This window comes from Physella acuta, unplaced genomic scaffold, assembly GCF_028476545.2.
Source record: "Physella acuta isolate Inbredline_101_S28 unplaced genomic scaffold, ASM2847654v3 ptg000038l, whole genome shotgun sequence".
NCBI lineage: Eukaryota > Metazoa > Mollusca > Gastropoda > Physidae > Physella > Physella acuta.
In genome coordinates, this window is record NW_026731558.1 from 1,191,185 (window position 1) to 1,204,128 (window position 12,944).

Genomic DNA, 12,944 nt, shown 5'->3' on the forward strand with positions numbered 1-12,944 from the left:
GAAAAAAGAAATTAATAAAAATTCTCTTTCAATTATCATTCTTTGATGTAAGCCGGGGAATGTTTTGAAGAAAAGCAAATCTGGATTCAGAAGATTAAATTGGATTTCGTTTTAAAAACGAGGGAATTTATTGTTTTTAGTTTTTAGTTTAAAACTCATACAGTAGCCTCGTTTTGAAAACAAGTGTCGAGCAGGAAAAGAATGTTATACCAAAAACAAATTGTGTTAACAGCTACTAATTTAATAAATCGCGAATACAACTTAAAAAATATAATATTTGTTTATAAATAATGTATAATTCATTATTAAAGATTTCATTTTTATGGTTGAAAAACCAGAATATGAATGTTACAATTTAAACATCTTAGTTTTTACATGTTATAAAAGTGTAGGCTTAAGAAATAGGTAAACGGTGAATAGCCGGGCAGCTCTAGGCGCCAGTGAATGTATCCGATGTGTGTTTCAGTAATAGAGGCAAACGGTTGAAAAAACGTACTGTTTATTTGCCTAGCTTGTTGCTTTAACGCGCTCTCCCCTGGAATAAGACAGCTAAGCCCCTCTGTGGATCTCAGCCAATGTGTTTTCGGCGTGCAGGTCCCGCGTCTGACGGGAAAACTTGTTAGGCCGTTCTGGTCGGTCGACGCTGGAGGAACGGAATTGTTTTACTGGCAGCGGCCCGCGGGATGATGTTGTTACTCTCTGCCCATTCGGACGGCAGCGGGTTGCCGCGGGTTGCCGCGGGCTTTGACGAGAAAACCAGAGGAAGATGGTTGTTTACAAAACGTGCCGGCCATTTTGTATCCACCTCTGCGTGCTTGGGAGACCTCTACTCAACTGTGGTCTAGTTTTTTCACTTGTAGAATACACAATTTTTTAAATTTGACATATTTAAACCGATATTTTAAAAAAATAATTATTTAGTGTTAATAGTGTAGCCTTTACACTCTTTGGGCATTAATTTGGCTCACAGTGATGGGATACTCGCGTCATCACAGTGTTGAGACCACTCACACGCATAGACCACCCCTACACTCTCGCATGAGCTGCGAGCTAGAAATAAAACACGAACTCTCACGTCCAACGTAGAAAACTCCGTGCTAGATTTTTTTTTCAGCGAACCTCCGTGGTGTGTGCTGGTGTGAGTACACTAAAGAATCACATACTCACATAGGTCCGCCATATTGTGTACTGACGTGAGTAGATTTTAGAACCACGCGACTGATCATACCGTACCGCGTATTGGCCAGTCCGGTTGAGCGGAGTCAGCGGTTATTAAATAGCCTCCAGTCCGGGCCATCTAGCGCGTATTATGATGACTTGAGTCGGGCGATTGTTTTACGATGTTTTCATGTAGTTAACACTGAGTTCTAGTCAATAGCAGGACCATAAATGTCAACCATCGATTGGAGGGCTTCTCATGATAGCTGAGTGTCCGTTAAACCCTGACCGGACGCCGGTCAAACCGGCGCTTGTTTGCAAAGTCACGTGACGAATAGTTTTGCATAAGCACGTGTGTTTAGAGTTTTGTGTCTAGAATCGTGTGCCTACAATCTTGACATAAAAAATGTATGAAATAGAGGATCCATAAATAGACATTTTGGAACCGTTTTTTTTCCCTTACGGGAGAATCCTGGTTGTTAAAGAACATCCCTACTGTAAACAATGAAAAAGAATCGGTCAATAAGATTATCATAAAATCAATAGTTCACCGACCTTAGACAGGTCGGATCAATATGTATCATACAACAGATCAACGGTGGCTGGGCAGTGGGCGTTTTCCTGGTACCTGGTCAGTGACCTTACAGTGTGGGGCAGGTCATTGGTCCAGCTTAGATTACACCCAGTGTGTTGGGTTTATTGTGTAATGTGTCCCACATCACGTAGTACACATTGTACAGAATTAGTACACGGGTGTCATAGTGTACACGTTTGTAAACAACCCCATAATCATACACAGTAAACCCACGCGTACATTTCTGGCTCACTACAGTACACACCTAATGTACACACCTAACGTACACACCTAACGTACACACCTACCGTACACACCTAACATACACACCTAATGTACACACCTAACGTACACACCTAACGTACACACCTACCGTACACACCTACCGTACACACCTACCGTACACACCTACCGTACACACCTACCGTACACACCTACCGTACACACCTACCGTACACACCTATCGTACACACCTACCGAACACACTTAATGTACACACCTACCGTACACACCTACCGTACACACCTACCGTACACACCTACCGTACACACCTACCGAACACACTTAATGTACACACCTACCGTACACACCTACCGTACACACCTACCGTACACACCTACCGTACACACCACGACGTCTGGCCACGTACACGAAAACATAATCCCTAACTCACATCCCCAGCAAGTCCTTTCCCTCGCGGTAAGCTATTAAAAGAAAACCCTCTAATCGGCTTAAACCATTAACCAAAGCGATATTCGTTTCACCACTTTCATCATCAAAACTGACTCAGGTTTAAAAAAAACTTCGCGCCATCGAGGCTGAAGTGATCAAAAATGCAAATAGGGTGTTTGTATATCAATCGCCGTCCATTTAGGAGCGTTTTTTAGCTTCTGTTCGGTACCGCGAACGCGCCAATGGTTTCCTGGAGGCGAAGCTAATAGGCGCAAACCTCGTTACCAAACTTCGCGAGTGGGAGTTGTGTACCTTTAAAAGAAAAAAAAATCAATAATGCAATAATAAAACAGCGCTATCCTGTTATAATTGTAAATTTGATTTTTTTCAACTACATGAATGATATTTGGGACATTTGAACTTTATTGATGACAATTTAAAAAATGAGTTTTAAAAAATTGAGGTAAAAATATGTAACATAAAAATGGGTTCCAAAAATTTTAAATGAAGCAGCCTGGGAAAATATAAACATTTTCCTTATTTAATTGATTCTATGTTGTGCTATGGTTTATTTTTAAGTTGCGGAGTAATTTTATGCTGTACAACGTTTCCGTGGTATTGGCACTTTAGTCGTGTGTGCAGTCTCAACTTGTTTTTTTTATGCTAAGCGACAGTGATCTTCCTCCACACTACAGCAACACCGCTACTCTCCCACACTCCCACACTACAGCAACACCTCTCCTCTCCCACACTACAGCAACACCTCCCCTCTCCCACACTACAGCAACACCGCACCTCTCTGTCAGCCAAATGTCCGACTGTCAGCCAAATGTCCGACCACGTACACCCCGAGGCTGGTGGAGTGTCCAGGCCAACATTTCCAGCGCCCACCTGCAGGACACGTGTGCCAGACAACACGGTAGACATCCTATAAGGTGACATTAAGCGCTGCTCTCGGCAACATCTGCACCAAGACGTACGGGGAGGCTACTCTATACACTTATTCTCTGCCTGAAATTATTCGCGAAAAAAAACCCCCACAAATGAACACGGTTTTTAATTAATGTTCTCATTTGGAAAATAAAAATGGATTAAACAATTATAATTATGTAAACATGACATGGTTTCAAAAGATAAGTGGTCTAAACATCAACATTGGCACATTTATAAAGCAGGCAAACTAAAGTTCAATTAACTGGCAAAGTTTACATGCTCTTATAACTTTGACAAACCACACATACACATAAAAGAATGATAAACCACACAACCACATAAAAGATTGACATACCCCACACAACCACATACAAGATTGACATATCCCACACAACCACATAAAAGATTGACATACCCCACACAACCACATAAAAGATTGACATATCCCACAATACCACATAAAATATTGACGTATCCCACAATACCACATAAAATATTGACATATCCCACAATACCACATAAAATATTGACATACCCCACACAACCACATACAAGAGTGACATACCCCACAATGCCACATTGTTGCTACCTTCCCTGAGTTTGTTACTAGAATCTTCCTCCATCACCCCCACCTCCTCCCCACACCAACACACAAAGCTTGCTTGCCATTCTTCCCGCCTACACTCGCCAGGAATCTGTTTGTTATTTCGCCTTTAAGCTGGATGACAGACGCACAGTGTTGGATGACAGACGCGCAGGGTGTAGGTTTCCCTGTCTGTCAGGTCTCCAGGTAGAGACGTCTTCAGGCCCTTTAAGACGTCACACCTGACCACGTATTGATTGTCTTCTGCTGGGTGTATCGGCGTCGCTCACTCAAGCACGTGCACACGGTGACCCGACACTCACGCGCACATCATGTTATGGTACCTTTCCACGTCCTATCATCCCGCCCCCTCCCTCAACAAACATTTATCCCACCCCTCCCCCCAACAAACATTTATCCCACCCCTCCCCCCAACAAACATTTATCTGCAAGTTTATTCTATACAACGCCGTATCTGAGGTTAATAAACATTTCGAATGTGAGGGGGGGGGGACGGACGAGTTGGGCCAAGACGGATTCGATCCTACTCCTCATAACCCCGCCTCAAGTGCTAACATATCAGTTCTAGAAAATAATCGCTGAGGTGCTGGGAAGTCTCAGCAAGTTTCCAGTGGGGGAGGGAGATAGAAACAAAGCATTTTCCAGGCCGTTTGATTATAAACACGCGACGATGGGGCGCGGTTGAATGGTTGTATGCCTGTTTGTAGGCACATTACCCCGGGTAAACTGCCCGTCAGGGCCGGGATCGTGGGTGGCGCTGGGACCCTGCCACAAACTGATACTGTCATGAAAATGTCAGCATCAGCGGGTTTGTTTTAGGGTTTGGGTGGAGTGGGGGTGGGGGGAGAAAGGGTGAGCTGTTGGCGGAGGGGGAAGGAAGGCTAGGGTGAGTTGGGGGGGGGGGGTAGAAAGGCTGGGGTGAGCTGTTACTGGGGGGGGGGGGTAGAAAGGCTGGGGTGAACTGTTGGGGGTAGGCCTGCAGGGTTCAGAAGGTGGTAGCCCTACTGGGGTGAGGTGGGGTAGCCCTACTGGGGTGAGGTGTTGCGTAGGATAATGAAGGTGATTAGGGTGGATGTGCAATTGGCAAGACGAGTTTGGTGGAGGGGTGGAGGGGGTTGACCCAAGAACTCACCCAACAGGCCTCCTATAACGGGGGGTGCTGCCTGCTTGAGGGGAGGGAATGCCGGGGTTGTCAGGCCGGGGTGGGCTGATCAGTGGCAGCTTGGACTGGTCATGCCAGTCGTCTGCCCAGGTAACGCAGCCGCCTGTTTGTGTAATTTAGATTGTGTACTCACCTTTCAGCGCTCTCATCGAGAAGAAATTACCCGCCTGGCTTTCGTGCTCGGTCTAAAGCTGTTCCTGTTTCGTCTAAAACCCGCTCCTGTTTGGTCTAAAAGCTGTTCCTGATTGGTCTAATAGCTGCTCCAGTTTGGTCTAAAGCTGCTCCTGTTTCGTCTAAAACCTGCTCCTGTTTGGTCTAAAGCCGATCCTGTTTGGTCTAAAAGCTGTTCCTGTTTGGTCTAAAAAGCTGTTCCTGTTGGTCTAAAAGCTGTTTCTGTTTGGTCTAAAAGCTGTTCCTGTTTGGTCTAAAAAGCTGTTCCTGTTGGTCTAAAAGCTGCTCCTGTTTGGTCTAAAACTCTTAAAAATGTTTTAAATTGTATAAACCTAACTTCATAATACATGTATAGTTTAAAATGTGTAGAACTCACTGCTGAAGTTTTTTTTTTCTAAATTACTTAATAAACAACAAACGAAATGAATGTTTGTTTAGGTAAATTGTAATCAGCGAAGTAAAATAGAATTCGTGCTTCTTAATGGTTAGGTCAGTAATGGTTTGAGCCGTCACTCCCCCCCCCCCCCCCTGTTTGGGAGCTGGTCTAGAAGCCGGAGTAACCAGCAGCTGCCAGAGCCCCGACAACACAACTGTAAGCCTAGTTGCCCGTTATCAAATGACCTTTTTAATTTAAAAATAACCGCTCGGCAGTGAGCACGTGATCGCCGTAACCTGGACAACCCGCCATCGAGCACTGCCGTCTGACTGGGGGAAAGTGAAGCAGGGGTCAGTTTTATCGGGGGTCGGGTCTAACCCCTTATCAGCGTCTCTTGTCAAAGCTGGCTTTGTTTACCCAAACAACTGATCAGGTCGGTCCCATTGTCCCAACCTCGTCTGCCGGTCGCCACTAAGACTCGCGACACAGAAAAAAAAATCTACATTCATCCCATTTTTTTTAACCTTAACTCAAAAGTTAAGTTAAAATCAGGTTAAAAGGTAAAAAATGTTTCACAAAACCCAGAAATCTTTAAAAATCTGAACATTTTTTTTTACTTGGCTTAGATCACCGTCATCAAACTAGAAGCCCTCAACCCTAGGTCCCTGCTATCACACGCTGTAAGGTCAAGGTCACAGCAGTATTTACAGTAATTTACCACTCTGGTATTTCGAGTCCTCGCACATTTCTCTCGGCCCCCACGTAATGGGTCTCGTGGCGGCGGAAACTTGTGCAAATAGGTCTCATTTCGGTCTCATTTCGGTCTCATTTAGGTAAAACCGCACACGCCCCGGCGATTAAGTCATAATTGAATCATAATGGGCCGCCTCGTGAACACCGTCGGTGGAGCGTTATGTGCCGGGGCGTCGTGGTCGTCACCCCACGGGGGGGGGGGGGGGGGGAAGGGTCGAATCAGGCGGTTAGTCAATCTGCTGTCCCGGGAAAGGTCAAGTCATTATAAGGTCAAGTCATTATAAGGTCACTGACTGCATCTTTGTCATGTCAAACTTGTAGGTTATTATATGACTGATGACTTATGACTTGTCTGTTGTTGACTTATGGACCAGTCGGTCTCACTAACAGTTTAGTTGTTCTATAATTAGACACAGTCAATCCTTTAGACTACTGACCAATTCACTGACCAATCAAGTCAGTTGACTGACCATGCAAATATGCCAATGTCTATTTCAGAAATAATAATTGAACCTTGGCGCAATTGCTGTTCTATAATGACTGTATCATTGTTGTATTAATGCTGTATCATTGTTGCATTTGTTGTCGTATCAATGTTCCAGCTATATCTTTACCGTGTCCTAATATTAGTGTACCACCAGCTGCCGGCAAAAGAACCGGTTTAAAGACCTCCGACCGGTCTAATGTTAAATAAAGATGTGCCCTAACACCAGCAGTTCTATACTCTTGTCCTCCCCGATGTATAATAAAATCTAAGTCTAGAAACGTGTCGAGTAGACTAGCTACAAATCTAAGTCTAGAAACGTGTCGAGTGGACAGGGCACAAATCTAAGTCTAGAAACGTGTCGAGTGGACAGGGCACAAATCTAAGTCTAGAAACGTGTCGAGTAGACAGGGCACAAATCTAAGTCTAGAAACGTGTCGAGTAGACAGGGCACAAATCTAAGTCTAGAAACGTGTCGAGTAGACAGGGCACAAATCTAAGTCTAGAAACGTGTCGATTAGAATGGCTACAAATCTAAGTCTAGAAACGTGTCGAGTAGACAGGGCACAAATCTAAGTCTAGAAACGTGTCGAGTAGACAGGGCACAAATCTAAGTCTAGAAACGTGTCGATTAGAATGGCTACAAATCTAAGTCTAGAAACGTGTCGAGTAGACAGGGCACAAATCTAAGTCTAGAAACGTGTCGAGTAGACGGGCTACTAGGGAATCTACACATGCTCCCACCTCTACCTCACTAATCACCACAGACCCTCACAACTCCCCCACTAATCACCACAGACCCACACAGCCCCCTCACTATTTATAAACTCAACTCCTCACCCAGCCGTCCTCCGATGCTTAGATGCGCTGTTCCAGAGTTAAAGGCCTGTCCTGGAAATTAAGCGTTGGGAGGGGGGGGGGTGTGAGGGTAAAAGTGTTAAGGAATTTGTGTTTATAAATTGGGCAGGTCTGCCGGCTTGTTTGAAAAAAAAGGTTAGGTGTAGGAGGGGGGTGTTTTAAGCCTGAGAAAAAAGTGAGAGGGGGGGGGAGAGGGGGGAAGAAATAACAAAGGATTATACCTTCGTCTTTCAAGTTTAAAAAAATCTTTCTTTAGTCTTAGCAAACGTGAAGATGAAATGCTGAAGGACCTGATGAGAAGGACGTACACATTTATAAAGCCAGAGTACGCAGTAATGCTTGCTCTATTCTTGAGGGGGGGGGGGGGACCAGGAACATGCTTAGCGAAGGGGGGGAACAAGGAACATGCTTAGTATAAGCTTCCGGCCATCTTTGCCTAGTTTTTTTAATGAAACAAACTCTTTGAAGTCTTGTACTGGTTCTGCACATGGCCGGCCTGCAAGTCAATCCAACACAATAACCTAAGTACCGCCATCTTCAGTGTTTATTTCAATTAGCCTCGAACCTTCGGGGCTTGCCTGCTGTCTTCAATAGACCGGGTGGGATCTTTCTGAAGTCTTCAATAGACGGGGTAGTGTTTTTCTGTCTTGAATAGATTTGGTATTTTTTGTGGTCTTGGATAGACTTAGTGGTATTTTTCTGATGTTTTGAGTAGACTTTAAAATGTCTTTCTATGCCTTGACTTGACAAGATGTTGTCTTTTTTGATGCCTCGAATAAACTGAATGGTAATTACTTGAGATTTTATAAACGTGATGGTATTTTCTGATATCTTGAAAAGACGAGTGGTACCAAGAAGTGCTCAATACACGGCATCATATATAGACCGGACTGTACCCGCATCATGTCTTCAACAGACAGTCTTCTATGAATAGGGATCGTTGTTAAAGCATGTAACGCGTGCTCCCATCTTTAGATGGTGTTGTGGGTAAACAGTGAAACAAGACAACAAAACGTTGTTTACATGAAACAAAGGCCCTACCGTACTTGTGGGATTAAGAGCGCCGTGAGATTTACAACAAATGAAAGTTAATTGCACCAGGTAGACGTGAGTACAGCCCCTTTAGGAAATAAAGCCTTGAAGATCAAAAACCGTGTTGGTGCTCTCGTCCTATTAAATCTCAATTTTTCCAGCCAACTTGCTCGCACTGACGATAGCCAGAAGAGTACACTGACTTGATTGTAGGTATAGGACGGGATCCCCAAGTCTTAACATTAAATAAAAGGACATTAACTCTGTCAGCACAGCCGGCATTCCCTCCCTTTAAACAAGGGAGAAAATAACAGCCAGTAAGGGGAAGAAAGGCTGAAAGAGCGCAGAGAAGCGCCATTTCCCCTAGCCCGTTCTAAGGAAACATTATCAATGTGGCGGGGCCAGCCGAGTTAAACAAACTACAAATTAATCGGATTTGTTTATCTCGAGATCCCGGCTAATGAGAATTAGCGAGATCTCGTGGAAAAAAAAGGGAGCAGTTAGCTAGGTAGAGAGCAGCTTGCTACAGATGGGCTGTGTAAACCATTCTCGGGGAATGCTAGTTCTCTGGTCACGTGGGATGTGACATCACCGACCACGTGCTGTGCTTCAAGTTTGTAAATTCTTGAAGGCGAAGAGAAATGACATGAAACTGTTGCTACTTCTACCATGCTACAAGTAGCCTAGCTGTCAGAATGTCGTGGGAGATTGCTACACTGCCGCCTCTGTCAGTTTGATGTGATAACTTTGGGATAGCAAACTTTATTCCTCATTGTTGTTCATTAGAGCTACACAGCATCACCCACTGAACACCGCCCTACACCCTAGCTCTGATTTTGTTATCCCTTTGATCTGCCGACATAAAATAAAAAGAGAATCTCATCAATCCTTAGCACAAAACTAATTCACTTTTAAAACCCGAATCAAGAAAAATTGAAGACGCTTTAAGACGCATTACGAAACGATTACAGTAAAATTTTAAAATGATTGTGGGTGTCCAGCCCTAGTCGGGCTATACAAGATCGCTTCCATTCGATTCACCGGCAGCCGCCAATAGCATCGTTGTCGAGGCGTACCTGGGTCATTATGCTCGTCCCCTCTCTGAGTAGTGCCGCCACCAGGGGGTAAGAAGTGCCGCCACCAGGGGTCTCTCCACACAGACCGCGTCCCATAGTAGTCAGTGTGCGGGCGATTTCATTCATTTCACACACAAAAACCACACAGCGTCATGACGGTGGGGGTCCCCATGCACTTGGACGAGTGGGGGCGGGGTACCTCAGGCCGAAAAATTACCCGTCTTTCACTCGGCAATTGGACCCGACTCAAAAAGTACTCGCGCCGGCCCGGATCACTGCAAGCAATCTCTGCACGGCGCCAGGAGCTTGTAGCCCATTGTCCCTGGGTCTACCGTCAACAGGCGTCCAGCGGTCACCATTTAAGGCCAGTCTTTGGCAGGTCGACTCCATACCATCATGCTTCAAACTTTCACATTGGGCCAATACAGCTAGAAACAAATTGTTCACGAATACAGCTAGAAACAGATTGTCCACCAATACCGATACAAACAGTCTACAAATACTTGAGCCATTTGCTTTTTGTCCTTAGGTCTCATTAACACGAGGTAAACATGCGACTTGATATCTATCTAATCACCATTCGCACATGTGCTGTTGATGTTGGTTCTTAATGTCCTTAAGTGAATTAAGCAATTGCATGTGAAGAGTTGTTTTTTTTTTTTTTTTTTGCACACAGTACCCTTTTATCTTTACCATTTTACCTCCGTTGAATTACTTGTTTTTTTTTCTCCCGTTCATGTCAGTCGAACACATTCTGTTAAACACATGTAGAACACTCTGTATTAAACACATGTAGAACACTTTGTATTAAACACATGTAGAACACTTTGTATTACACACATGTAGAACACTATGTATTTAACACATGTAGAACACATTGTATTTAAAACTGCCCCCCCCACTACAACTCTCTATAAATGACGTACACCTAACCACGGGGCGTCAGACAACTGATATGTTGCTGTATATGTCACCGAGCTAACGATGGCTGCATCAAAACTCCGTATGTTCCCTGTCTTGTAATACACTACTTTGTTACATCTTCCTACATAATCATCCTAAGCCTTGGGATTATTGCTGTTCTCTCCCTTTGCCTCTTAATCTTCTCTATCTGTTCTGGATATACGTCCAAGCCTCCACTCCATCTCTACATTAACCAAATATCTAGTGGGAGTTGGGGACGGTAGGGGGGGGGGGGAGAGGCTGGAATGGGCAGGGGCTGAAACCGGCGGATCAACTCTATCGTCTGCCGGCTACACAGCGCTCCCCCCAGCAGATCTGGACGATGGTCCCGTCCCGGGGGAACTCTTTTAATCATGGGAGTGAGGTGCTGCAATGAGTAAGGGAATAAGTGGACCATCGCCTCCTCAGCGTTACGGCAAAGGGAGATGATTAGATGGAAAATAGAGGGAAGAAATACATTCGAATAAAAAAGGGAGATAAAGAAGGTTGTGTTTTTATACAGAAAAAAAAAAAGAAAGCGATGGGGGAAGGAAGGAAGGGAGCGAACACATTGGCAGGGTATCAAAGATCCTGCGGGTCAGCTGGGGTTAAAGAGAAGTGCCAGCAAACGGACAGTCTTGAGTCCGCGCCATAGGGGCCCTCCTGGTCAAGAGTGAGTGACCACAGCTGCGAACAGCTGTTCTACCTTTGAACCCATCTTTGGCCGGCTCCTCTGGCCGCTATATTTAGTTACAGCTCCTGGTGGGTCTGTCTGGACGCGACTTGGTGAGTTTCATCAAACCACTCGAACCTCACGCGCTAACTCACCGCTCACACATTACAACGACAAGACCTAGACCTATTTTAATTTTCCACGCGAAATTCCAAAGACGTGTAATTTCTAAACACAACCTAGCTTAAAAAAAAACTTACGAAAAAAAAATCCAAAAAAAAAGAAGTTGGTCAAATCTAAGGATAATGAGAAGCGCGTGTTTACTTAATGTTGAAGGAAAACAACCCTCGCCAACTCCTGGCGGAAACAGCTCGCGACCCCTCATTAATATAATTATTTTAATTATCCACAAGTTTGAAAACAGGAAAAACTAGAACCAACTTGAAGCAAGTAAAATACAACAAGAAAATATTCATTTTGCTTAATGTGAAAATTAGGTTTTCATGTAGCCCTTTTTACAAGCTTTTATTTAACTCACTTCCTCTGTCGTCAGTCGTCAGTCTTCAGTCTAGACGGAAACGCAGGAGTGAAAATTGGGACAGTTCTACTTGACCGATACGATTCAAAGTTAGCACGTGGGTCAAGACATGAAGACAATGCAATCTGAAACTAAATTTGACTTAATTGGATGCCTAATTAATTTTTTATGAATTAACTAAAATTTGGACCGAATTAGTAGGCATGTCTAGCCAACCACACCACACGCGTCATCACCTTCAATAGCTTCAATGGCTGCGTTCAAAAACCATTGCGCGCCTACTGAACGTGATGTTCAGTAGGCGCGCAATGGTTTTTAGTCATGTAACTCTATTGTAAATAAAACATGTAAAGTACTGAAAAAAAAATTCATAAAAAACGTTTTAATAACAAGCTTTTATGTAATGATGCACTAAAAAGTAGAAAATAAATTATAGACTACTATTTAAATAACTATAAAGAAAAGCGTGGGTGTCTTCCTTAACATTAGTAAAGGTATCCAATAGATACTAAAGTGACCCACGCTTTTCTTTATAGTTATTTAAATAGTAGTCTATAATTTATTTTCTACTTTTTAGTGCATCATTACATAAAAGCTTGTTATTAAAACGTTTTTTATGAATTTTTTTTTTTTAAATTTTTTTACGTTTCTTCACAAATCGCGCATGAAAATAGAATAAAGAAGAAAAAATAAAACGTGTGTGTATTCTAGCTTTTCTTATAATCTCAAGTTCGCGCCTAGACCAACCCACAGATTCGCTAGTTATGTGGGATAGCTCCACATACAGTCTGAAAACGCAAACTTTTTAATGACGTCCATACCCCTCGCTAATTGGCGCCGCCTTTTCATTTTTAGCGCTAATAATTAGCCAAGTAATTCAGTTCCGCGCCGCCACCGCGAGCTAAGTCCGGGCCGGAGAAAGCCCTGTGAAAATAAAT

The 12,944-nt window shown here is 43.8% G+C and overlaps 1 protein-coding gene across 1 annotated transcript in view; it reads left to right on the top strand.

The window, feature by feature from the left end:
* Positions 1 to 12,944, top strand: part of LOC131943096 (homeobox protein Meis1) — a 121,348-nt gene that overhangs the window by 81,325 nt on the left and 27,079 nt on the right. The window lies entirely within an intron of this gene.